The sequence below is a fragment of the Acartia tonsa genome, chromosome 12 (assembly GCF_053477335.1).
Source record: "Acartia tonsa isolate MP-2025a chromosome 12, ASM5347733v1, whole genome shotgun sequence".
Lineage (NCBI taxonomy): Eukaryota > Metazoa > Arthropoda > Copepoda > Calanoida > Acartiidae > Acartia > Acartia tonsa.
The window spans coordinates 28,093,770-28,118,355 of NC_137271.1; the positions used below are offsets into that span (position 1 = coordinate 28,093,770).

A 24,586-nucleotide genomic window follows, 5' to 3' on the forward strand; every position below is an offset into this window, starting at 1 on the left:
AGTAAGTAGAGTAACTATCAAAAAAACAGTGCCAACATGCATGCAAAGCGGTATATGGCTCTGTTTTTGCACACAAAGACATTTTTTGCCGGCATATCTTTAAAAATTTGATTGAATAGTTGATTGTATATGCTTAATGCTGCATCCTTAATACTTTTATTTTTTTTATAGGTCTGAAGCATGGATTGGAGGATCTTAAATTTTCTTTTAAAGTTAGAATGTTTATTACTTTACAGCTTAAAAACATTTATATGCAATTTGAGGATTAGAAACGCTTCTTGAATAAACCCAGAATAAGAAAGGATTAACCTTTGCTAATTTTATTTGGATCAACAATTATTATGAGCAATGAAGCTTGGAGGAAGGGGACATTGGGCTGTTTATTGCAGTAGTCCCCAAAGTTTTATATAAACGTTTTCTCATTCGTTAGCTAATAAACTTTTCAGATTTTTCTCGAATTTTGATTGGTTGGTCTATTAAGTTGTGTGTCCAAACATTTTGACCACTAATTCTAATTCTATAGAAGAATTAATTTTGTGTATCATCAATGGTGATGTACATCAATGTATCGTCAATTGTCTTATCCTTTCAGATCCCTGCCTATGAAGGGAGATATAAATATTTCTCAACACCCCCCCTTCCCTCAAAAAAGGAGGTTTCAGACGTTCTTTTGACTTTTGCTTGTCCCCTTTAAGTCTATGTGTCATAAATTAGCAATTTAAAATTCATGTAAGGTTCCTTTTGCATGTGACCTAAAATTGTGTATAGAATAGAAGCAAAATTCTCATTTTCTCACATTAGACTAATAGGACAACCCCCTTCTTGCTTAGGAAAACCCCAAAACGTTAACCGTTAAGACAAACATACATAGAGACGAAAATTTCAAATTATAGAGTCTACTAAAAACTAATGAACACTTTCATTGCACGACCTTTGTTTGAAACTGTTTATCTTATTAGTACTCAAAATTCCAGACGAAAGGATGGATGGATATTTTGAATCATAGAGTTGCTTCGTTATTACATATCAGTTGTAAAAAGTCTTACACAACATTTTACAATGTGTCTAGAGGTAAAGAGACAGGAAGGACAATGCTCATAAAAAATCAGGATTTTGAACAGAATTTTTAGTTAATTATTAATTAAATGGATAGGAACATACAAATACAACATTGAAGCAGCTTATAGTGTCTACATATAAAAAAAAACAATACAATACAAATGACCAATGATAGGCCAGTATACATTTTGCCATTGGCCAATTAAAATGTATACTGGACTATAATTGGTCATTTGTAGTGTTTGATATCTTTTTTTATAGACACAATGAGCTGCTTCCTTTACATTTATTTAGGTCGGGTGTTGGGGTTTCCATCTTTTAAATCAGGGGATTTGCCCCCTATATGATATGTAGACGGTATATCTTTCTTTAAACATTAAACTTTCTCTTTACAATGTTCTTCAAATATGACAAATTATTTAAATAGCTCAAAAATTAATTTGAAAAGATTCATCAGTTTTCAATTAACTTCTTATTAATATTCTCTGATTTCTTTCCTTTTTTTCATGACACAATATTCTCACCTTCACTCCCACTAGAATCATAATTAATGCCATTTTTTTCTTACATTTGGTTTTTAGCCTTTGCAAACTATAAATTTGTTTAATTCCTGATAATTTCCTTTTCAAAGTTTCACTTTCATTTTTACGAGAAAACCCAATCTGTCCCGATTTTGTATCACTTTGAAAAGTGCGATTCCAGTTACGTCATATACGTTTCGGGAAAGAAAAAGGGAAGGGGGGAAGAAAATCTCTTCAAAAGAGATGGGAGAAAATCTCTTCAAAAGAGATGGGAGAAAAGGGAAGAGATTTTCTTCGCCCCTTCCCTTTTTATATGACGTCACAGGAATCGCACTTTTTAAAAGCGATACAAAATCGGGACAGATTGGGCTTTCTCATTTTTACCTTATTTTGTAGAATATCGGAATACTTTAAAATGATAACATTAAACTATCATTTTTAAACATGAATGTTATTTAGTGGAGAAGTAAACAATGTAGTTGTCTACTTAAACGGGTTTTCTATTTAATATATATCTTTAGGTATTATCTAATACAGGATAGCTCCGCAGTTATATACCCCACTAGGTTAGAGCCTTCCACTGAGGGTAGAGATAGAGAAAAACTATCCATTTCTTATTTATAATACATTTAAAAAATAAGCTGCTTAAGAAAATAGTATTCAAACATACTACTTACTGGCTTATCTAAAATGAAATCTTTGTACACAATATGGTAACATAAAAAGCTATCAAATTGCAAATTTAAAGTCTGTACTATTCATTTTACAACCCAAGTTTGTGCGCATAAAAAAGGAGTAAAACAAACCGCGCCTTCAGTAAAGAAAATACGCAAAAGTTCAATCAATTTTGGCTGTAAAGGATCTATTCTAATTTTATTTATGGTTAAAACGTCTGAATTGTTTTTTTTATTGGTGTTGGGTTGTTTAGTGAAGAAAAGGTGTGCTTTACCATATTTAACCTAAAAGCACAAATATGCCGCTAGATTAGTTTTAGAAATCTTTATGTGTCATATAAAACAAAAAAATCATGTCAAATTGAAATATCCTTCTACTTTGGTCATGGTGAATTCACAAAAAAAGCATAAATCCTATTTATAAATATATTAGTTCTTCCATGAAAACGGTTAGTGCTTTCACAGATCTTAGAGGACACAAAAACTGACAAACAACCTGATACTTTGATTGAATCTTTGGGCTGGGGCGGTACTACATAGTATCTTGCTGAGCTTTCATAATTATAAAATTAATTGAAAATAAGGAGGGAGTAATTTTTGGTTTGTTTGATTATTAAATGGGTCATGTTAGTTAGGCTTATATTTTCAACTGAGTAGCCCTGCAATGTTACGACATTGCGCAGCAGGGGTTGGGCATTGCATAGAGTATCCTGTATGTGGGGTGCTTAGTGCTTAACGGGCACTTTGTGTGAAAGCACAAACTTTAGTTCTTATTTTTGTTTTCCTAGGCCTTTTTGCAATTTGCCTTAAAATCGCACAGGGATATGCCAGTAGAAGAAAATATTTACATTAATTTATATTGATAGTCAAAATAACATATTAGTTTTTATTTATATTTTTTTCATCAGCTGAGTTTGGGAAATGAAGTTTTTTCTACAGGTGCACTATCTCTGTTCCACGTGTTTAATTTTGAAATCAGCTATGGAAATCAAAAGTCACAATATACCTCAACAAGGATGACAATATCCATAGCTAATCAACACAGAAAAGGTAAAATATCATAGACAGCAAAACATATATTGCATTGCTGATTGACCGACAACAATGCTAGTCTGTAGAAGATGCTGTAAAGTGAGACAAACATCACGAAATTACAACAAAAACATTAAAACATGTACCTACTGCTGTTATGTCAGATGCGCATAATTAATAGTAAGATAAAGGGGGCAATATATTTTTCTAACAAAAGTAAAAGCTTGTTAATATGCATAGTCAAAAGACTTGACTGTCTAAAATAATTGGGACTGACATCGCAAGCTATAGAGTAGCTTCACCACTAAAAACCCCGACATGCTTTAAAACAAACACGCGGGTAAAATTGTAAATTACAAAAGAGTCTAAAATATAAGGTCACTAGGTCAAGCAAGGTTTTGTTGTGAAAAGCAAAGCTCATTTACATATAGGATATTTTACACCGTTTTTTCCTTTTTCCCTTTCCCGCCCAATTTGCTCTTTTGTGCCTTTTCTGGGTGTTGTCATTCTTGTTACACCAAGTTTTCTAGTATAAACATTTAGAAAGGGAAAAATTGAATCACTCTACCTATTATATTTGGCTTTACAGTCAAAATTAGCCTAAATATTAGTTATAAGCTACTTTAAATGATAATTAAATATTTTTTTGGTACTCGTAAACATAAAAATCATTTTTTAATGATTTATATTTTATGTAAAACTTCGTTATTGGACTTATTGGCAGGGAGTAAGGGAGGGGACAATGGATCGAATATTCAATTTTTAGGAGTCTCAGACTTTGGGGACTGGCTTAAAGAGAACATGCAAGAATTTAGCAGTTTCTAACCAATCTTGGGGACCAATTATGAATGACGTCACGCAAAATCATGCATAATCTCGCGGCAAACTAGCGCGTCAACAAAAAGATAAACAATAACAAGCAGACAGAATATTTTGATTTTGAAAATTATTTTGTAAATTGAATCATTACATTTTTTATATCTAATTCTTGTTTAATGTCAATTCATTCCGATTAGTGCGTTGTAGAAAGAAATTATATTAAGATTATTAGTTATTATGAGCAAAGCCTTCCTATAATTAGGTCCCGCACATTTGTACGTCCATAACGGTTAGCTCTTTTCGTTACTTTAGACATGTTAGATGTTTCTTATTGATTTAATGTAAAGGCAAAAGTTTTTTGTCTTTAGCTTAATATTTCTGTAATTAATGATCCGATTAATTTCAAAATTTTAGGGAAAATTCACGAAGTCCTGAGTTGTTCAAGGTTTGTTTATCATTAAAATCTCAAGATGGTGTTATTTTATTTTTCTGTCCTGGATGCTAGGAGCGCAGCTACCAGTTATCCTAAGATATGTTACTTATACCTTAAGATCTTTAAAATTAAGATGTACTTATGTTCTCAACTATTTTATTTATGTAGTATGAAATTTTGACGCAAGGTATCTCATTTTTATTTCGTTAAATGAAATAACTTGAGTTAAAAGTTCTGTAGGAAGGTAATTGTTTTAGTAAGTTTTGTAATATAATTATTTAAAGGCTTTTTCATGTCTAAGCTTTTTAATAAATACAATAAAAAAAATTGGGTAAAAGATGTTGTAAAAGTAAAATGGTATGTTTCCTTAATTTTCCGAAGTTTAAATAATAATAATTATGGAAATGAATTGTAAACAAGGGTTTTGATCTCTAGAATCAAAGGTTTGTAGTAATGCATCAGTTTAAGGATGGTGCATTTCGAATTAAAAACAAGTCAAAAATTTCCACTAAAGGTTGCTATATTGCAAATACTTGTCTTATCTGGAAATATCTGGGTTTTCAACCTTAAAGGGTCACAACTATTAAATTGAATTAACTGCCCATTGTCCCCTCCCTTACTCCCTGACTTATTGGACAATAAAATTACCACTTTCTACATTTTAGAATTAAAAATATTTGCTTAATAGATAAAAAAACATTATTATTACCTGGTTAATGCTATATTCCAATAAAATAACGAACCATAATATGAGCTTACAAAAAACAAGAATAGGAATTTTCATAGTCAGTTTCTTTTAAAAAATTTAAATTGTCTTTAAGTTAGACTTTATCGAAGCTACTCTATAATTTTAAATGTCCGCCCGTTTAGAGAGACATGGAGAGAAACGTATTCAAGATACATGGCTAAAAAGTTTTATCAACATACCCATCATTAAGGAGCATAATCAACTATAAAACATTATCGGCGGTCGAACTGCTTTTTTTGAAGGTTATTGTCTATTTTTATAATTCTCACATATTCCCTATTTCATTGGAATTTTTTATTAATATCTTGGAAACTATAAGAGATATCAAGATACACTTTGGTACACACATACAGACAGAGATTCTGTAACTTTTATATAATAAAAAAATATACCAGAAGGCTATATCACACCTTCTTTATACGCTTAAGTTAAGAAAAAATAGATAAATAACCCCTAAATAAAGAAAAGCCTTGCTTCTAAAAAGGGAAAACTTTAAGTTTATTTTCTATCCAGGATTTCTGTACTTGCTGAAGCAAAAAACAATTTCTAGAATTGATATGTAGTAACAAACAACAAACAATCTGAAGTAATAAATCAAATACAGCTCAGCTAATTAATTCATAAATAAACACCTTTGATGTTTAATCTGTTATTAATAGTATTTTTTGAAATACTGGATAACAAGAACTAAAATATCTTTAACTTGCTTTATTTATTTAAAAGGACGTAATTTTTGGAATTGATTTATTGAAAGGTACCTTTAGTTAATGGTACATTAGCTACGATGGTGGGGGCTAAAGGTTTAGCTCGTTCTTTACTTATAATGATATCTGTGGGAATATTTTGTTATCAGATGCACAGCTCCCTGAACAAGCTTGTCTTTCAGCAACTTATGGATGTAACAACAACGATAACATTATCTGACCTTGATGTTAAGCCCTTGGTTACCCTCTGCTTAGATTATAACAGTGCACCGGTGGAATATTTAACAGGTATTAGGAACAAAAGTCTTAATCAACCTTATTTAGGGGCAGTGGATTAATGTATCCAGTTTTTACTGCGCATTAAACAACATTTGAATCAAATACAAAAAAAGCAGTATTGACAGATGAGCTTTTAAAACTAGTTAGGCCATCTTTCGAAAGAAAAGCCTATTCTGTAAATTTTTTATGTAAAAACCTTTAAAAACATGAAACATATTTGCTGATTTTCAATGTTTTCTTTTCAAATTTTAGAAATATGTATTATTAAAATATATTTATTTTATTAGATGCTGTGAGTATTGGTGCAAAAAATAAGGACATGATTCCAGTGACGTCATATTTTTCTTTCCCGAAAAAGGGAAGGGGGGAAGAAAAAAAGAGATGGGAGAAAAGGGGATTTTCCCCATCTCTTTTGAAGAGATTTTCTTCCCCCCTTCCCTTTTTCGGGAAAGAAAAATATGACGTCACTGGAATCATGTCCCCATTTTTAGCATCAATACTCACAGCATCATTCTATTAGGAAGGAAAATCAACCAAACTCACATTACCTGGCAATTTGATGATATATCTTTTGAAAAGTTTATTGCAAAGAAAGCTGGTAAAATTGACTATTATGGATACCTGGACAATTATAAGATAGCAAAAGAAGCTAACTTCTATTACCCCATGGGAATTTGCCTAACCCTGGAATTTGAAGAAGAAATTGAAATTAGTTTTTATGGTACACAACCTGAATACTCAATTTTTGTTACTGATCCATCTCACTCCACTCACTTCAACCTTGATTTCAATTCCCACAAAGGATCAATAATAAAAAAAGAAATAAATGCATTAAGAAATAGTGTAGCTAAATATTACAACATTCAAATTGAAATCAAAGACTTCAGCAATCCTAAAGAAAACGACTTGTGTAACTCTACTAAAGATTACATCTACATGAAATGTGTTGATGATTTGATTCAAGAACAAATGCGTAAGGTAAATCATTAAGATCAATCTGTAAAACATCTTTCCTGAACCTGGAGAACTAATTAGGATAAGAACATACAATGCAGACACTTATTCTATTCTTTAAAGAATTAAGATGACTGAATATTTCTCAATTTTCAAAGGCTAAGGATCAGTAGAGGTTACGTTGTTTTGCTGTGCTTTTGGGAAATACATTAGGCCCTAAAAAGACAACACATTGTGGTATTCGCCACCCATAAACCCCTAATTGTATAGTAACTTCGCTCCCAACTTGCGGGCGGTCCGAGAGATCTCCCCTAAGTAGGAGGTGGGGCCATTTGAACCGCCCCTGTATTAAAGTATTTATAGTTTGACAACCCTATTGTGTTTAATCTGATTATCTTGCTTTGACCCTCCCCTTTGAACGCCAGCCAAGGGGAGCACCATCCCCTGCCCCGACGTGACTGGGCCAGGTGCGAGAGCTGCCACTACACGGGCCATACAGCCGCCGACTGCAAGGCCGATTGGAGCCAGGTGGAAGGGAGGAGGCGAGCGACGGGCAAGGCCACCACCCCCAGTAAGTCCAACTCCCAGGTAGCCTACCTGGAGGGAGGGGCCCCAGGGGCGCCCCAGCCAGCCTCCGCACCTAGCGCTGCGTGCAACCAGGAGGGCGTGCCGCAGTTCGGGACCATCCCAGCTAGAATCAACATGATGGGAGGGTCGGTGGAGCCTAACAGGATAGGCCTCGGATTCGGCCTCAACCAGATGGAACCGGAGTACATACAGCCGACCAACATCGCCGAGCCAACGCCCTTGCGCCATCTGGGCCTCAACATGATGGTGCCTGCCAGACCAAGCCCCCACCAGCGGAGAGTGTCTGCCCCTCGGCCATCCAGCTTGTTTTGAGAGATTTTAAGGCAATGAGAAAAAATTGAAATTGAAAATATTTTTATTTTATTTTGTTTAATAATGGCAAAAAATCGTAGCTGAATTTTATCCTAATCAAAGAGCAAAAATTTAACGTCCAAAAGTACCTTGTGTACATTCTATCTGACTTATTATTCCATGGCAAAAAAAAACTATTTTTGTACATTTTTATTAAAAACGATATTTTATGTTTAAAATACTAAGAAAAACATAAAGAAATTCGTGGTAAATTATAGAAAAATAATGCAATAAATATATAAAAATCGTTGCTGTACACTATTGTTTACAAACAAAGAACTGGTTTTGAGTATGTACAACGCCTATATAAGCCAAGGAATACAACAATAGAATCGTAGTCTGAACCAGTAGTCAAAGAGAGAGCTACTAAATATTAAGTCCTTTCGAGTCCAAGAAGGCCAGCTACCAAGAACAAACCTGTCCAGAGTGGTAAGTCCCATTCTAAATTAATTTATTATTTTTATTACTCAAATCCATAAAGTAATTAGATTGGATTAAACTAAAGTAAACTTATTGACCTATGCTTTAGTAATTGGATACTTCACTTATTTTTTATCAGAATTACTAATTGATAGAAGATTTTCCTAGAGATTAAAAGTGTAAAAGTTTCTTAATGTATTGATTTATCATAGCTTCAAGTAGTAGGATCAGTTGTCCCAATATAAGTTATAATAAATTAATTTGTATATTTTTTAGTACACTACTCTTCATTACTTGATTTATTAATTGGATGTATATTGCTGTAAATCATAGCAAATTGATTGATTGTACATTGCTGTAAACCCCAGCAAATTACTAATTTATTTATTGATTGATTGATTTATTAATTATTCTAAATCTTTAATACCCTAGCTACAAATTGGAATAATTAAAACTAGACTATTCTACATATAATTTATTATTCATTGTATGTTTTTAGGTTGGATATGTCAAATAAACTCTTTGACATATTCAATCTATGCTATTAATTCTAGCTGTTTAGGTTCATTTAGCTAATATATTCATAGCCTAGCCTAACCTGGAATGAAAAACCTGCCTGCTTGAGCTTGGAAGACTCAATGTCCGGTAATAATTTATAATATCTAACTCTTCCTAACTACTTAATTCAAATCTTTTTGATACTTTTGGAAAGAAAAAAACTGTTTATTAGTATTCAGTTCTTAATTGTTACTTTTATGCCATGTAAGACCTTTTATCTGAATGGGTAATTGTAATGATTTAGAATATTTGTTATTTATTGTTTTTAAACTGTAAGCCATTTGCTGAAAGGATGATTTCAATGAATACAATAGAATCTAGTAAATTTGTTAATTTAATCCTGTTAAATCAATTGTCTGAGTTTCTAATTATTTAACAGTTTATTGAATTTTCTAATATTTCAGTAAAACTTCTGTTATGCAACATGAGACTCAAGCTCCTAATTCCTGGTTATTCTTAAATATTTGTTAATGTGTGATTATTTTTATATTTGTAAATATGCACTTGTTGAAATACAAGCTTTAATATAACCCAATTGTTCTTTAATGCAAGGAAAATTTATAGAAACCAAAAAGAATAATTTTTAACAAAAATCAATGAACAACCAAGCAAAACTCTCAAAACACAGCTGTCCCTCCACCTCAACAGATTCAGGATAATTTAGTAAATTTATTGTATCAAAAGTTTTGTACTTACCAGGATTTGCCTATGCCTCCAACACCAGAATTTGGGGAATTTGAGATTTGTGGGTATCAGGACTCGTCTGTGCCTCCTGCACCTGAGTTCCTAGGGCTGGGGAGGGATGTAAGTCAGGGCGACAATGCCCACGCCCTCAGGAACCCCCAACTGCGAGCAATGGGATAGTGGCCGGTGCCCCCACTGGTGGATGGTCCTGTGGGGCCTACTGCTGGTCAACAGCCAGCTACGTCCTGACAGGTTGGGACTGTGCCAACCCTACCCACGTCACAGCCTACAACAAGGATTGGATGTGCAGCCAGGAGCCACTGCACCAGGAAGCGCCCCTGGGCCATGAGGTGCACATTCTGCAACAAGTCAAGATCCGAGAAACTACAGGATACAGCTGCCAACTCACCGTGTCTCAGTGGACCTTTTGGTGCAGTGTCTGGGGCCACCTTAAAGTGACCACGGTCCCCACCCTGATGCGACCAACAAAAATTGACCCGGAAGCCTGCCGGGACCTGGCCAGAAACCGAGTCTACACTCTGCCAGGGAAAACCAAGCCATTGACATTGACATTGAACCACCCTCTGTTCTTTACAGTGGACATGGTGGGGGCGTTGGTCTGCCGCCGTGGAAGAGGTAGCCGCCAATTGCTGGTAGCTCCAGCAACTGAACCCGGCCCACCCGGTCCGCGTCCAAGGCAGCACGTTCTCTATTTTAAGGGGAAACCTGTTGCTCCAGCTTACCTGCCAGCGCAACAAGTATGTGGTGCAGGAGAGCAGCAAGAAGAGGCCACCCCCGCTGGAGACGCCCAAGCATCTGCTGACTGAGCCCTTGGATGATTTTAGCTCGGGAGGTCTCTACTCCCAGGCTGAACTGAATGACTGGCAAGAGCTTCTGTCGTTCCCGGCATACAAGGCCGCCATGCTGACCGGCCTCTCGTATGGTAGCTGCGTCCAGCAGGGGAGCTGCATGGCCACAGGCAACCATGGGATTGTGGCCTACAACCTAGACAAGTTGGTGGAGGAGGGCGAGGAGTCGCTGGACCTCTGGGCTGGGTTCCGACAGGCCATCCATGAATGGGGAGATGGCGCGGCTATACTGTGCTTGTTGCTGTTGATTCTCAAGCTGCTGGGTGACCTGACGATTATCTCCCTGGCGGCAGCACAAGGAGGTGTGCGTGCCGCCCTAAATGCGATGTCCCAAGTATTCCTGTACCACCCAGTGCTCTACCGCAAGGCCTTGGCTAGGGCCAGAGCCAATCACACCAAGTCTTGAGACTTCTCCGTGGACTGGGATGCCATCCCCATTGGCCGGGAAATGGCCGAGGAAATGGTGTCCATGAAATCCTCCAATAGCGGAAATGATCACCCAGGCAAGCCTGGACCCTCGTGGCCCCTCGGGAGGCCAAACTTCTACCCAGACGGCCGGCCTCGTCGCGGTGAGCAGCTGCCCCCCTTGCTGACCGGCCCCGCAGCGGCCACGCCCCATGGTGGCCTGGCAACCGCTGGCACCGAGCAACGGACCCAGCATAAACCGGCCTCCACATTCTACCCCGTGTTGGTGTCTCATCAGCCTTGAGCGCCTACTAACCACCACTAGGATTCCACTGATTCGTTAACCCTTGTATAATAATTGTCCCTGTATCCCTGAGGCCGATAAGGCCGTGGCTTCACTGGCACACCCCACCGTCCTCGTGGGTGGGGGGGCTGCACCCCCATGGGACCCCAATCAGCTGCACAAAGGTAGCTGGGAGCCTCAACCACTGTCGGAAGTCGCAGGACCCTGCCCCTCCAGCCTTCCGAGGGGAGAGTTGTGGTATTCGCCACCCATAAGCCCCTAATTGTATACTAACTTCACTCCCAACTTGCGGGCGGTCCGAGAGATCTCCCCTAAGTAGGAGGTGGGGCCATTTGAACCCCCCCTGTATTAAAGTATTTATAGTTTGACAACCCTATTGTGTTTAATCTGATTATCATGCTTTGACCCACCCCTTTCAGGGATGGGGGATAAATATTGCCTATTATGTTTATTGTATGTGTATCTTTAACCTCTGATATTTGTATTAATTATTCCAATCTATGCATTGACCATTTTGTTGTATTATAAATTAGTATCTTGTGAGCTCTGAATAAAGCAACATCCCAAATTATATTCTGTTTGTTATTTGGTGATATATAGAGAAGCACAGCTTCTCTATAACTACACTTGTCCACGTCTGTTCACACCGCCGTAATACCCGGACTCGGGAAGCGGCTGACAAACTCCAGCCGCTACCACAACATGACAAAAGTTATACCAACAAAAAGGTAAATTTGGGTTCAAACCTTTAGACCTTGGTTAAAGTTCATATAAGTTTTACTCAAATAAACCTTTGAATTTAGGTTATTGGTTGTGTGCCACCATTCCTGTCAAACAAGAGTCTTTGCACAACAATCTTGGCAAATCAAACAACAAAAGACTTTCTCTCGGATGTTCTTGGCAATGATTATATCAAGAAACTCAAAAGTTTTGTCCCAACAAAAGCAGAAACAAGTTGTTTAAAGAGTTGTAAAAGAATGGAAATGAATGTGCAAAATACACTTCACCTTATAGGAACTGGTAGGTGTTTATTAAGACTTTTATTTGATTTAGATAAAATTATAAAAATATTACTATAACAAGTTAGTATTTATCTTATTGAATTTGATTTTTACAGAAGAAAAGATGGTACTCAGATTTGACCCTATGGTTGAAATTTCATCTAAGGTATCTACCTAAGTATTTGATTTTCAAAATTTGGTTTATGCATTCTCATGGTAGAGCAAAATTCTCCATAAGGGCTAGGTCTTAAGCTATGGTGCGCTAAAGAGTTGTATAGATTTTGTATTATACTTATAGCGTCGCTGCGCTGTTTTTACATGGAAAAGAGCGTTGCCTCTCTATAAAGCAAATATTTCATGACTATTTTATCATATAATTTTCTTATTGAATGTATAATATGTTTTTGATTATTAATTCTATTTTATTTTTTGTAGCTGACAATTAAAAAGTTAAATGCTTTCAACAATAAAGTTTAACTTTTTGGATCCAATATTGTTTTGTTTTTAATAATAGGTTAGGTCGTTTGAAATATAAGTCGTCACAGAGCCTATCGGGGCTTCGTTCCGACAGATTTAGTATTTAATATTGTTTTCTTATTGTCATTTTTTAAAGCATGAATAGATTAATCAAAACCCAAATTTGTCCAAAATTGTTGGGATTACAATGAAAATTGTGAGTGATTGTTTCTTTTACACCAATTATATTTAACTTTCAGTGACTAATATCACAATTTGTGTAAAACTAGCTAATTTTCAAAGGTGCCTAAAAATAGAACCCCTTTCCCTCTTGAAATAACAATTTCCATGAGTTTAACTAAAGTTAGTAAAGTAAAATGGATCAATCTTCACCAATACAATTTTGGGTGCTTGCTTACATGTGAAGACCGGAGCACCGAAAACCCCCCCCCCCGCTTAGTTTTGACAAAAATCAAAAATAAGGGGGGGGTAGTTTTTTAATGTCTGGAAAACGGCAAGGAGGAAAAAAGCACCGCAAGGCAAAGAATTAACCCCCCCCTTAATTTTGAAGAAAATCAAAAATAAGGGGGGGGTAGTTTTTTCACGCCAGAAAGTTGAGTGAGGTAAATCAAGAAAATCCAGTATACCAGAGGGGAAACCTTATTACAGGGATATTCATGTTTTGGGGCATAATTTCCTTATTTATTGACTTTGGCCAGTAAAAGGTTTTAATTTTGCGCAAAATTAAAACCTTTTACTGGCCAAAGTCAATAAATAAGGAAATTACGCCCCAAAACATGAATATCTCGTAATAAGGTTTCCCCTCTGGTATACTGGATTTACTTGATTTACCTCACTCAACTTTCTGGCGTGTTGTACAGTGAAAAAACTACCCCCCCCTTATTTTTGATTTTCTTCAAAATTAAGGGGGGGGTTAATTCTTTGCCTTGCGGTGCTTTTTGCCTCCTTGCCGTTTTCCAGACATTAAAAAACTACCCCCCCCTTATTTTTGATTTTTGTCAAAACTAAGCGGGGGGGGGGGTTTTCGGTGCTCCAGTCTACCACATGTAAGCAAGTACCCAATTTTGTTCACTATTCTTTAGTAATGATCATACTAATCTTATACTCCAAACCTGTCTAATTGTGTTTATCTGCTTCTCAATCATAACTATCGGTTTTATAATTATCTAGGTTGTGGTGTATGGTTGGTTTGAGTTCATCATTGATGCTGGCAGCTCACTTGGACTCTGGTTAGGACTCTCTGCTCTTGGAATCTGGGACCTGGCGGTGGAGTATCTAGCTAAGATCAAAGCAGCAACCAAAGATTTATCTAAGACACAAGGACTCTGATAGGAAATTGACAACTTATTCATACGTACTGTACTAAATCAATCATTACTTGGACTAATTTAACCAAATTAGTTTTTTTTTAGGTTTTTGATATTTCATACAACCCCCTTGAGTTATTCATTACAGTAAAATACAATTTTAAAATTTATTTACTGTGTAAATATGCATAAATATGACGTTTTTACTGACAATTATGTTGATTTTTACTCAAAGCATATATCTTGTAGACAATAAAATGATTATAACTTTCGTTCTATTTAAGATAAATTGATGAAATAAAAAGTACATTCAACTTTATTAAGCTGAAAAGTCACTTATTGATATTAAGAAATAATAAACCCCTTTGAGTGGGGGAGGGGGGGGGGGCGTTGAGTATCGAAATAAGAAACTAATGTAAATTTCTTTTCTACGGTGGGTTTTAATGATTCATATAGCAGCCAAACTAGGCAATACCCATTTGTCTGTCTGTCCCTCTGTCTGTCTGTCCTTTTGTCTGTCTGTCCCACCACTTGTCTGTCTATCTGTCTAACTGCCTCTCTTTTGGATTTCAATGAATCATCTAGCATAGCCTAATTGTAATTTGTTAATGCCTCAAAGACTCTCTGTTACTATTTACCTGTCCCTCTGTCTGTCTGTCTGTCCCTCTGTCTGTCTGATCATTCACAGGTTCTCTATTGGATTTTATCTAATTAATTGTCTATTTTAGTAAAACTTTGATAATTCTTCTTGCCCGTCTGTCTGTCTATCTACTGAGTTTCTACCCTTGGTCTAACAGACTTATTCACTTAATTTATAAAAAATTAGATTTACCTAATAATATGGTGGTATCTTGTACCAAGAGATACACAAATAACCTTGTGTTGAAAAAAAACAAATAAAAATGATTCAATTTCTTCTATGAAGAAAAGTATAATACATGTTCCTTTATTCTCTTTGTACATCAAAAATATGTTTCAAATTTATAATATCAGGTTATATTCCATTAATTTATTAACAACTAAATTTTTTGACACCCCACTTATGACTTTTAACAGCCCCCTTTAACTAAAATCAAGGGTGATTTTATTAAGATTTTACCAAACCTACTTTACATAAGAATTTTATTACATTTTAAATTTTTTTTTATAAAAAGAGGATTGGGATATATCTCCCTCCCAACATTAACTTTAAAAACTATTGTAAAATATATTAAAAGTTATAAACATATATCTATCAAGATCATTAAAGGAATTAACTCAAGTTTGAGGGGGGGGGGGGGGCTTAATGCAACCATCTCGTAATCAATGCACAAATTGCACTTAGAATTCGAATTTTGTTACAAAACTTGGCATGAGTAATCCTTGGTACATCTATTTTCCCAAAATGGAACAAAAAGTTGCAAAAGTGACGGCTAACAGCTGGCGGCTCAGTCATTTAGCTGTTTTTGGGCTATATTCAGGGCGAAACTATCATTAATTGCATAGGAATCAACTTTTTGAAACATATCTTTACTTTAAATATCCATTTTTAAAACTTCTTGTACCAGCTGCTAGAACTGGCTAAAAATGGCTGGGAGCGGCTAAGAGTATGAAGAGTATATAGGGCTTGTGACATGTCTAGGGGTAGGTTTTTATTGGTACTGAGCTCAAAAATACTACTATAAATAGTGGGGGTCCATCCATTTGGCAGCTGGGGCTGTTACACAGACTGTTAAAAACCTACCTAGAGACTCGTCACAAGCCCTATCTACTCATTCTACTTTTGGCCGTTCCCAGCTGAGCTGCGGCCATTAGCAAGCTGCCAAATGAATTTTTTTGTGGTATTTTAAAAATTAATAAAATAAAATTAATGGTCTTCTTATCAATAAAGGGGGGTTTGGTGCTGGAAGGTGGGCAAAATTGATATATATTGAGCCAAAATTTTTAAACTACCTGGTCCAGTAGTTACTGCATCTAAAAGAAAAACAAAATTAAATTTTTTTTTTAAGTTAGGTAAGAAAAACTGCAAAAATGGAATTTGACTTTGCAGATTTCTTGCTACACCTTCATATGTTATTATTGAGACTGCTCCATTTTTTTGGTAAATTTCAGGTTTATATTGACATACTAGAATTGAAATTTTGTAAAAATCTTTAAAATTGAGATCACACAAAAGAACTAAAAAAACATTCTTTTTACAGATTTCAAAAACTTTGAAGTGCTCGTGAGGTCACAATTATTGCATCACAGAAAAATATATTTAGCATGGGTCATTTTTTTGCTTAAATCAACCACATTTTTACTGGGGGCAAAAATTTTTTCAAAATTTTTTCATGGTGGGATGATTTAATCTACAATATATACTTTTGGCTGTTGACAGCTGTTCTCAGCCATTTTTAGCAGTTTTCAGCTGTTATGACAGCGAAATCTAGAAATTAAAAAAGTGTTTTTAGTAATATGTCCTTGTCCATGACATAAAGTTATAATGTTAATTCAGAAAAGTTTAATTCCATGGAAATATTCAATTTTTTATATCCTTATAAGCCATTACCCAGCTGCCACTATTTTTGGTAGTATTTTTCAGCTCAACACCCCTTAAAACCTATCCCTAATGGATGATTCCTACGTAATTATTGCTGGATTTGCCCTGAATATAGCCCAAAAATGGCTAAACAGCTGAGCAAACAGCCCTTAGCCATTACTTTTCCAAATTTTTGTTCCATTTTGGGAAAAAATCTACAAAGGATTACTCATGCCAAGTTTTGTAATGAAATTCGAATTCTAGGTGCCATTTGTGCATTGATTACATGATGGTTGCCTTAACCCCCCCCCCCCTTAAGCTTAACTTTTTGTTAAATTTTGAAAAACAGACCTACTAAGGATTACACATGCCAATTTTCATAACAAAATTTAGATTAATTGATTATGGGATAGTTGCATTAACTCCCCCCCCCCCCTACATATGTATGAGAGTTTCCTCATGTCTCAATTTACTAATTAAAAGTTGTACAGTACAGTTGTACAGAATATTGCAAGATTTTTTTAGTAAAGTCTGGTAATTAATTTACCTAAAAATAGATAGCATAGAATTATCTGAATCAGTGACTTGCTTAAATACACCCTCCTTAAACACCCCCAACCCCACTTTATTTTAAGGGGTGTAAATTTATTTCCTTTATACCCCCTTGGAATTTATAGAGGGGTGATATATGATTAAAAAATAGGTTAAAAACAGTTTAATATGTTTCATATATCAACAGGCACTATGAGGGAAAGCGTCATTAATAATATCTAAGATTTTGACAGATTTATTAATTTACTGACTTACAGATGACAAGTGCAAATACTGACAACCATTTAAAAAATCTGCACCGTAACTAAATTAACAAAACAATTACTGACTTATATATAGCATCATTGACTGATTAAAATATGACACTCTATTGGAATATTGAATGAAAAATGGACATACTGACTGTAAACACATTAAAAATTGTCAAATTACAGACTGAGAGACTAAATGGCTTCCTTTCAAAATGATTAAGATAAGATAAGATAAGATTTATTTTCCTCAAAGGTACAACATGATTTTATTAGATATATGGCATTTTTAAAGTTACTATGCTTTGATTGGTTTGTTTCTTCTGGTTTGTTAGTTTGGTTACAAGTTTGGAAAAAAAGAATAATTTACATAATAACTATTATTAGGTACCTAGCATGGAATTGGCCGAACTTCGTCTCCACCTAGTTGCCAAGCCAAATTCATATAGGATAAGAAAATATCATTTTACAAGAAAAATTTCATGCAACATTGTACCAGATAGTTGGCATAACCCTTTAAGGGTTGTGGAGCCACTGGTGTACTTTGACGCTTGCCAAGCCGATACAATGTTATATGTGTAAATACAAATCTTAACAATAATAAACAATACAATATCTTGCTGTGTGATTCAGACATCCTCCTACTATCAGTTGCAACTCCTCCAAGCATAAATTCGGAACAATTAAGGAACCAAAACCTTCGTGAGAAGTCGCTATTCCCGTTGTGATCCTTTGGCAACCCTGTCCTGACTGGTTCCTTTGTAACAAATTATTTAATTTTAGAGTGAAATTATGTCCGTGTCTAAGGACATTTTCACACTAGTAATTACAGGGTAACGATAAATATCTCGACAACGGCGGTCCATCCCTATAATCAATACGAAAAGATAAGGTAGTAAACGGTGAAAATGAAAAAAAAAATATACCTAGATAAAACGTACCTAGATGAAAACGTACCTAGGTGAACAAGGAGTAAAGTAGTAATGGTTTCGATTCCTACGGAATCTGAGTTTTATTTCTTGGGAAGGGATACAAAAAATCCTCTTGTAAATAAATATAGGTCATATGCGATTCCTACGGAATCTGATTGACCTCTTTTTACTTGAAAAACATTACATTGATTGAATTTCTCCCTGAAAGCAAATAGATTCCACAAATTATGACTAAAAAATGTGTAATTCAATTTAAAGGACTAATCTAAATGTCGTCTTTTCTATTGAAATATTTTTCCCATTCTACAATGTAATTCTAGTATTTTTAGTAAAATATACACGGCTCGACAAATCTTTATCAAATATTTAAGGAAGTTTGTTATAGAAATAGTTTAGGGTTATTTTAGACAAAAATATACAGCCATAAATTCTAAAGAAAAACTCCAAGGCGATGCCAAATTAGTTTTTGAATTTTTAAGGCATTTTTTCGATTGAAATTGATATGTTTGAATTTTGGGTAATTTTAATACGTTTTTTTAGTAGCGAAGCTACTCTATGATTTGAAATTTCCGCCTGTCCGTCCGTTTGAGACGTTTAGGGGGAAACGTGATATTCTCAGCTTCTATAGAAGTCTGAAACTTCTTGTCAACATACCCATCAATATGGAGCATTTTTAAGTATAAAACATTAATAACGGTCAGACTGCTTTTAAGCAGCTTTTTAGCCGATTGTACTTTTTACAACAGATTTTTTCGGCTCCTACAAAAGATACACGGCTGAAACTTCTTTATGCTCTGTAATTGGGTATGGAAAATCTCTTATATTCTAACTACTTTTAAGCAGTCCTTTAGCTGTTTTTCTGTTTACAATTTTAGACATCAAACTGAATTTTTTAAGGTTTCGTGATTTTAAGTTTTTGCATATATCCCTCTTTTCTGATAGCAGTTAATCTGCTCTATAACTCACTTAGTCCGTTTGTTTATTTCATAATAGATTTTGTGCTTCGCTACTTATGGATGAGGTCATCCTTGTTAATATAAGATTTTATTTCTAGAAGTTTCTATATGTTTTATGTACGGTAAAAATTTAATTATTTAAAAAAAAACTAACCTTTGAGCACTAAAATTATTCTGATTTAATCAAGGAAGTTCAAGCTTTTTATTTTGTATATGGGTAAAAATATAATATCTGGATTGGGAGAGGGGGATAATTAACCCAAAACAATAAAGGTAAACACCTTCTTCCCTCCTGGACGTCCTTGTATTTATTGTGTTAAAAATATATGTAACTTAAAACATATTTTGGATCATGGAAGGAAAACGAAGTAGCGGGTTTCGTCGTATTTTCACAAGAGCATTTGATAGATCAATTTAGGTTAGGTTGGGTTAAGTAAATGTTAATGATTGATTAGCAGGGTTAGAAAATAGGCCCCGCAGGGTTAAAGCCCTTCGCAGGGGTTTTAAATAGGAGAAAAGCTTCTGTGAAAATACGACGAAACCCTTTATTTCGTTTTTTTTTCATGATTTCATATTTTATCTAATTTTAAATTAACTGTTACGTTCGTTCACCACTTAAAACAAAATATATTTCTGTTTTTCTCATTTGTTAAACTACGCTTTATATGGATGTCGTCATTCATGTTTTTGTAAAAGTTAGGTTGCTAAAGAGGGTTGGGACATTGAGCTGTCCCCAAAGTTTTATAATAACGTTACATTATTCGTTGGCTTAACAATTTTTTTTATTGATTTGTTATTTTGATTTGTTGGTTCATCAAGTTGAGTGTCTAAATCACTAACTGTAAACTATAGAATGGGCAATTTTGTGTATCATTGGGGATGTACTTTGATTTATTGGCCATTGTCTTATCCCTTCGTTTCCTGGTAGGTTTCTCATATACATAAAGATCAAAGAGCCCTAAAGTGTTAAAAGGAGTAGTTTACATTGTGCCTCATAAAATCTTATTCTGGAAAATCATTTGGTCTGCGTGTCTCTACATATAACTGTTCTTGTTTATTTCAAATTCAAAGTACCATATGGTCTGTCTAGTCTGTCGGTCTTTTGAACGGTCACACGGTCAACCACTTGTCAGGACAAATTTGCATATTACTACCAAGCAAATCAGCAAAAATTTATACAGTTTTAAATTCTATTTAAGATTAAGTTCTTACCCATTCAAAAAATTTTCTTAAAACATCTTTGATACAGTATATCAGCCATCTGACGTCATAAAATGAGGGAGATTAGAGGAGAAGTGGGAAAGAAAACCTCTAAAAAAGATATGGATAATCCCTTATTTTTATTACGTTACATGGCTAATTTTTGAGACACTTTGTCCAGTTACTTGATTGGTGATGATGCAAATGTTGGAGGTTAATTATATTTCTTTCAGAGCTTTTCGCTGCTTTGTATTCCCATATTTGCATGTTCTTGTTAGACGTATGGAAATATGTCTTTTCATTAGTCCACAAAAACAAGAAAAATATTGACAACTTTGTTACAGGATTGTTTACATGAAAATTATATAAACCAGGGGCAATAAGGAATAAAAGCAGTCTGAATAGAAGATGGATTAATCATATTAATAAACCCTTATCGAGCTCTCATTACTTTGGCTAAATCATCCTTAAATTATCCTTCTAGTAGTAGCGAAATATCTCGATAACAGCTGAAAATATATGGTTTATTTTAAATCTAAAATTAAAAGAGTTGAGTTGACTTCCCCTATATAACATCCTTATAGTCTTTAATAAAAATGCCCGTTTAATCTTATATTGAATACTAAATTTATTATATTTTAGATTAAAAGTTATGCAATTTCTTTCAAAAATGATTATTTTGGACTAACTAAGTTAAGATGAACAACTCTTTCCACGTTTTCATTTATCCCCTGTAGTAATAAATCCTTGATTTGACAACATGAAATTTTGCTATGATTTTCTACTTAGCTATCAGAAAAATTTCTTTCAAAATTTGTATTGTAATAAAAGTCTCATAATTTTAACATATTTTTTATAAATGTTATTGTAGATACGGTTCTGTTTTCTTAACAATGTTGTTTATTTTCTTTAAAAAGAAATGAAAGTACATACAATGCAACTATGATTTGGTTAAATTTTCCATATTAATATAATTCATCATTGCAAGCAAAAATAAAAAAAAATTTAATTAGGAAATTTGTAAAAGTAAAGCCTAACAGGCAACCAACCCTTTATTTGTACAAATTTTGTCTGGATTTACTAACTGAGCACGGTAATAAGATGTGTCTTTTTATAGGCAAAGGCATTCCACTAACTCTTATTGTTTATATCACAAGCAGGAACAATTTTAATTGACACTCCGACATTTTTCTGACTTACCAATCACAATCAACTCATCCTATTAACTTGTATTTTTTATTTATAATCGAACCTTTCTATCAAGAGTCTAGGCAAATTGTAAAAGTGAAAAATATTGGCAGGGCAAAACACAAATTATAATGGCAACTAATAAGTATGGATGAAGTCTTATATTTCTTATATATATAGTAAACACAGCCTAAAAACATCCCTTAACCAAAGCAAAGCTTACTGAATTACAGGATCATACCGCTGAACCAATATGCTTCTACTTTACAGTGTAGCTTCTTATACGTCCTGGGAATGTTTATAGCTATTTTGGGGGAGGGCACAACCACACTCCCGATAGAAATAGCCATAATCCATAAAAATCTAAAGAGCGCCAAGCGGATATTTTTGGTAAACAGCTGTTATAAGAGAGATTGAAAAAAAAAATTTGTATGTTTTTTCTACATAGCATTTTACTTTTATGATACAAGTTACTGTACTATTGTTTTTTTCCCGTAATTATATTTTTAAAAATAGCCAAATCATATATTCCTGAAAACTATAGCACTGAAGTTCTAACCGTTCCTAAGATCCAAATGGACAAAGACATTCATACTTAAACTTTAAGATATAGTATACAATTCAAAATTACTGCATCCTTATAAAAATAAATTCAATTCCCGCATTCAATATAAAAATCACACATTATAGCCAGGGATCTAAGGGGATAAGACAATGACCGATAAATTAATGTACATCCCCATTCCTTAGTGATTATACACAAAATAACCCCTTCTGTGATTTCAGTTAGTGGTTGAAACGGTTGGAAACTGAACCAAATGAGCCAACCAATCAAAATTATTAAAAGTCACCATGCCAATGAATAAGAAAATGTTATTAAACGACTTTGGAACTAGTGTGATAAACAGCCCAATGTCCCCTCCTTCCATACACGATACAGAAACTCACACACACAATAACACTAAATCACACATAATCACACGGGCAAAAATCACATTTAATCACAAAGACACACACATGTACATACTCATAAATTCACACACATATTTAGTGTTTTTACAAAAAGTTTTTCTTTTTATTTGGGCAGGGTTTATAAGTAAGTAGTTTCATTAAGCTTTTAATTTATTTATTGATTACAAGCATAGATCTAAAGGGATAAGACAATGGACGATAAATTGATTTACATCCCCAATTATGGTACACAAAATTACCCCATCTATAGATTACAGTAATTGGTTAAAACGTTTAAACACTCAACTTAATTTAGCAACCAATCAAAATTCAATGAAAGTCTCCAAAGTTTTTGGACCAACGAATAAGAAAACAGTATTATAAAACTGTTGGGACTAGTGTAATAAACAGCTCAATGTCCCCTCCCTCCCTAGATTACCAGGCTAAAGAAAAAACATACTTTTTGTCTCAAAAATAGTCCTTTAGAAAGTTGAACCAAACAATATACTACTTTATTAAGGAAAATTTGACTGCATTGCCTAAACATAAATAATAATATTCGCATGTGTATGCTAATCATCCAATTAGCGCAGCAAAAATTCTAAAATTTTTATTGGAAAATTTGCCCACTAGTTTTTTTCCTAGGGACCATGTGCCTTTTGTGAAAAAGATTTTTAGTAAAACTCATAAAATCTATGTAAAATAAAGTGCAGAAAATATATATATGTATATGTAAATATTATGTTAATAATAATTAAATTAAAGTAGCAGTAATTGTTTCTGTTACTTCTGAACCGATATGATTCTCCTTTACAGTGAAGCTTACAATTTTTGGAGGTTGAAGTGGGGTTACTAACATCCTCCGAAGAGAAATCTTTACTTGTTTAAATTGATTATTTTACATACCATTTAAATTTGGTATTTTGTTTCTTAAAACCACGAAACCTCATTCAATAGAAAATATGATACAAGTTCTTCATATTGCAAACTTAATTTAGTAAGGAAATAGAATATAATGTGAAATACTATAAAATAGGGATACCTATGTAAGGTATAAAACAAAAAATAAGTCAAGGTATTAAAACGAATAAGTCCAAAACAATATCTATGTGAAAATTTGCTAAATTTCTAGAGTCATGTTTTAAACTTTTTATTTACTAGATTTTAGAATAGGGCACGAAACAAAATTTGTTTTAAAGTCAATTTGCCTTTGCATTGTAACAGTATAAATGAACACTACCATAGGAAATATTCTACTGCTAAGAAATTAATCATAAAAATTAACAACTTTATCATATAAGGACTTTTAATTTCTAATTAGAATTAAATTTGATAATGTTTGATAATTCGTCTTATTAATATTACAGTTTTTGTGTAAAGTAAAACACAGTAAATTCTTTTCTCGTATTCATTCGAATCCGGTGGATAGAAACCGGTTCTCATCCATACGAAAAAACTATGTCTAGCATCGTATTATATCCAGTTTTCTACGAATATAGAAATGTACAATAACAAGATTAAAACTAGTTTTTTTTAGCCGGTGCCTTCGGCGGAAAGCCGTTTATAATACGATACGAGAAATAACTATTATTGTACAAAATCACTTAAAAGACCTCTTGCGTATGGTAATGAGTTCAGGGAGGAAGGAAACATTGGACTAATTATTACACTAGTCCCTAAAATGTATTATAACATGGTTTTCTTTGGAGCCTTTTTTAAAATTTTGAATGTCTTGTTCATTAAGTTTAGTGTCCTAAACGTTTCAACCATTAATTGCAATCTACAGAAATGATTATTTTGTATATCATCAATAGAGATGGAGATCATCATAACTAGCCATAGCAGCAGTAGGTATTATTTTCAACGCCTATA

General features: G+C 34.1%; 1 protein-coding gene and 1 long non-coding RNA gene across 4 annotated transcripts in view; both read left to right on the plus strand.

The window, feature by feature from the left end:
- The window catches only part of LOC145334613 (cell death-inducing p53-target protein 1-like), a 345,932-nt gene that overhangs the window by 57,965 nt on the left and 263,381 nt on the right, over positions 1-24,586 (plus strand). The gene's annotated exons all lie outside the window — the stretch shown is intronic.
- LOC145334529 (uncharacterized) lies at positions 9,015-9,670 on the plus strand. The gene is made up of 2 exons (XR_013884851.1): positions 9,015-9,227; positions 9,545-9,670. It is a non-coding gene; the product is annotated as an uncharacterized LOC145334529 (long non-coding RNA).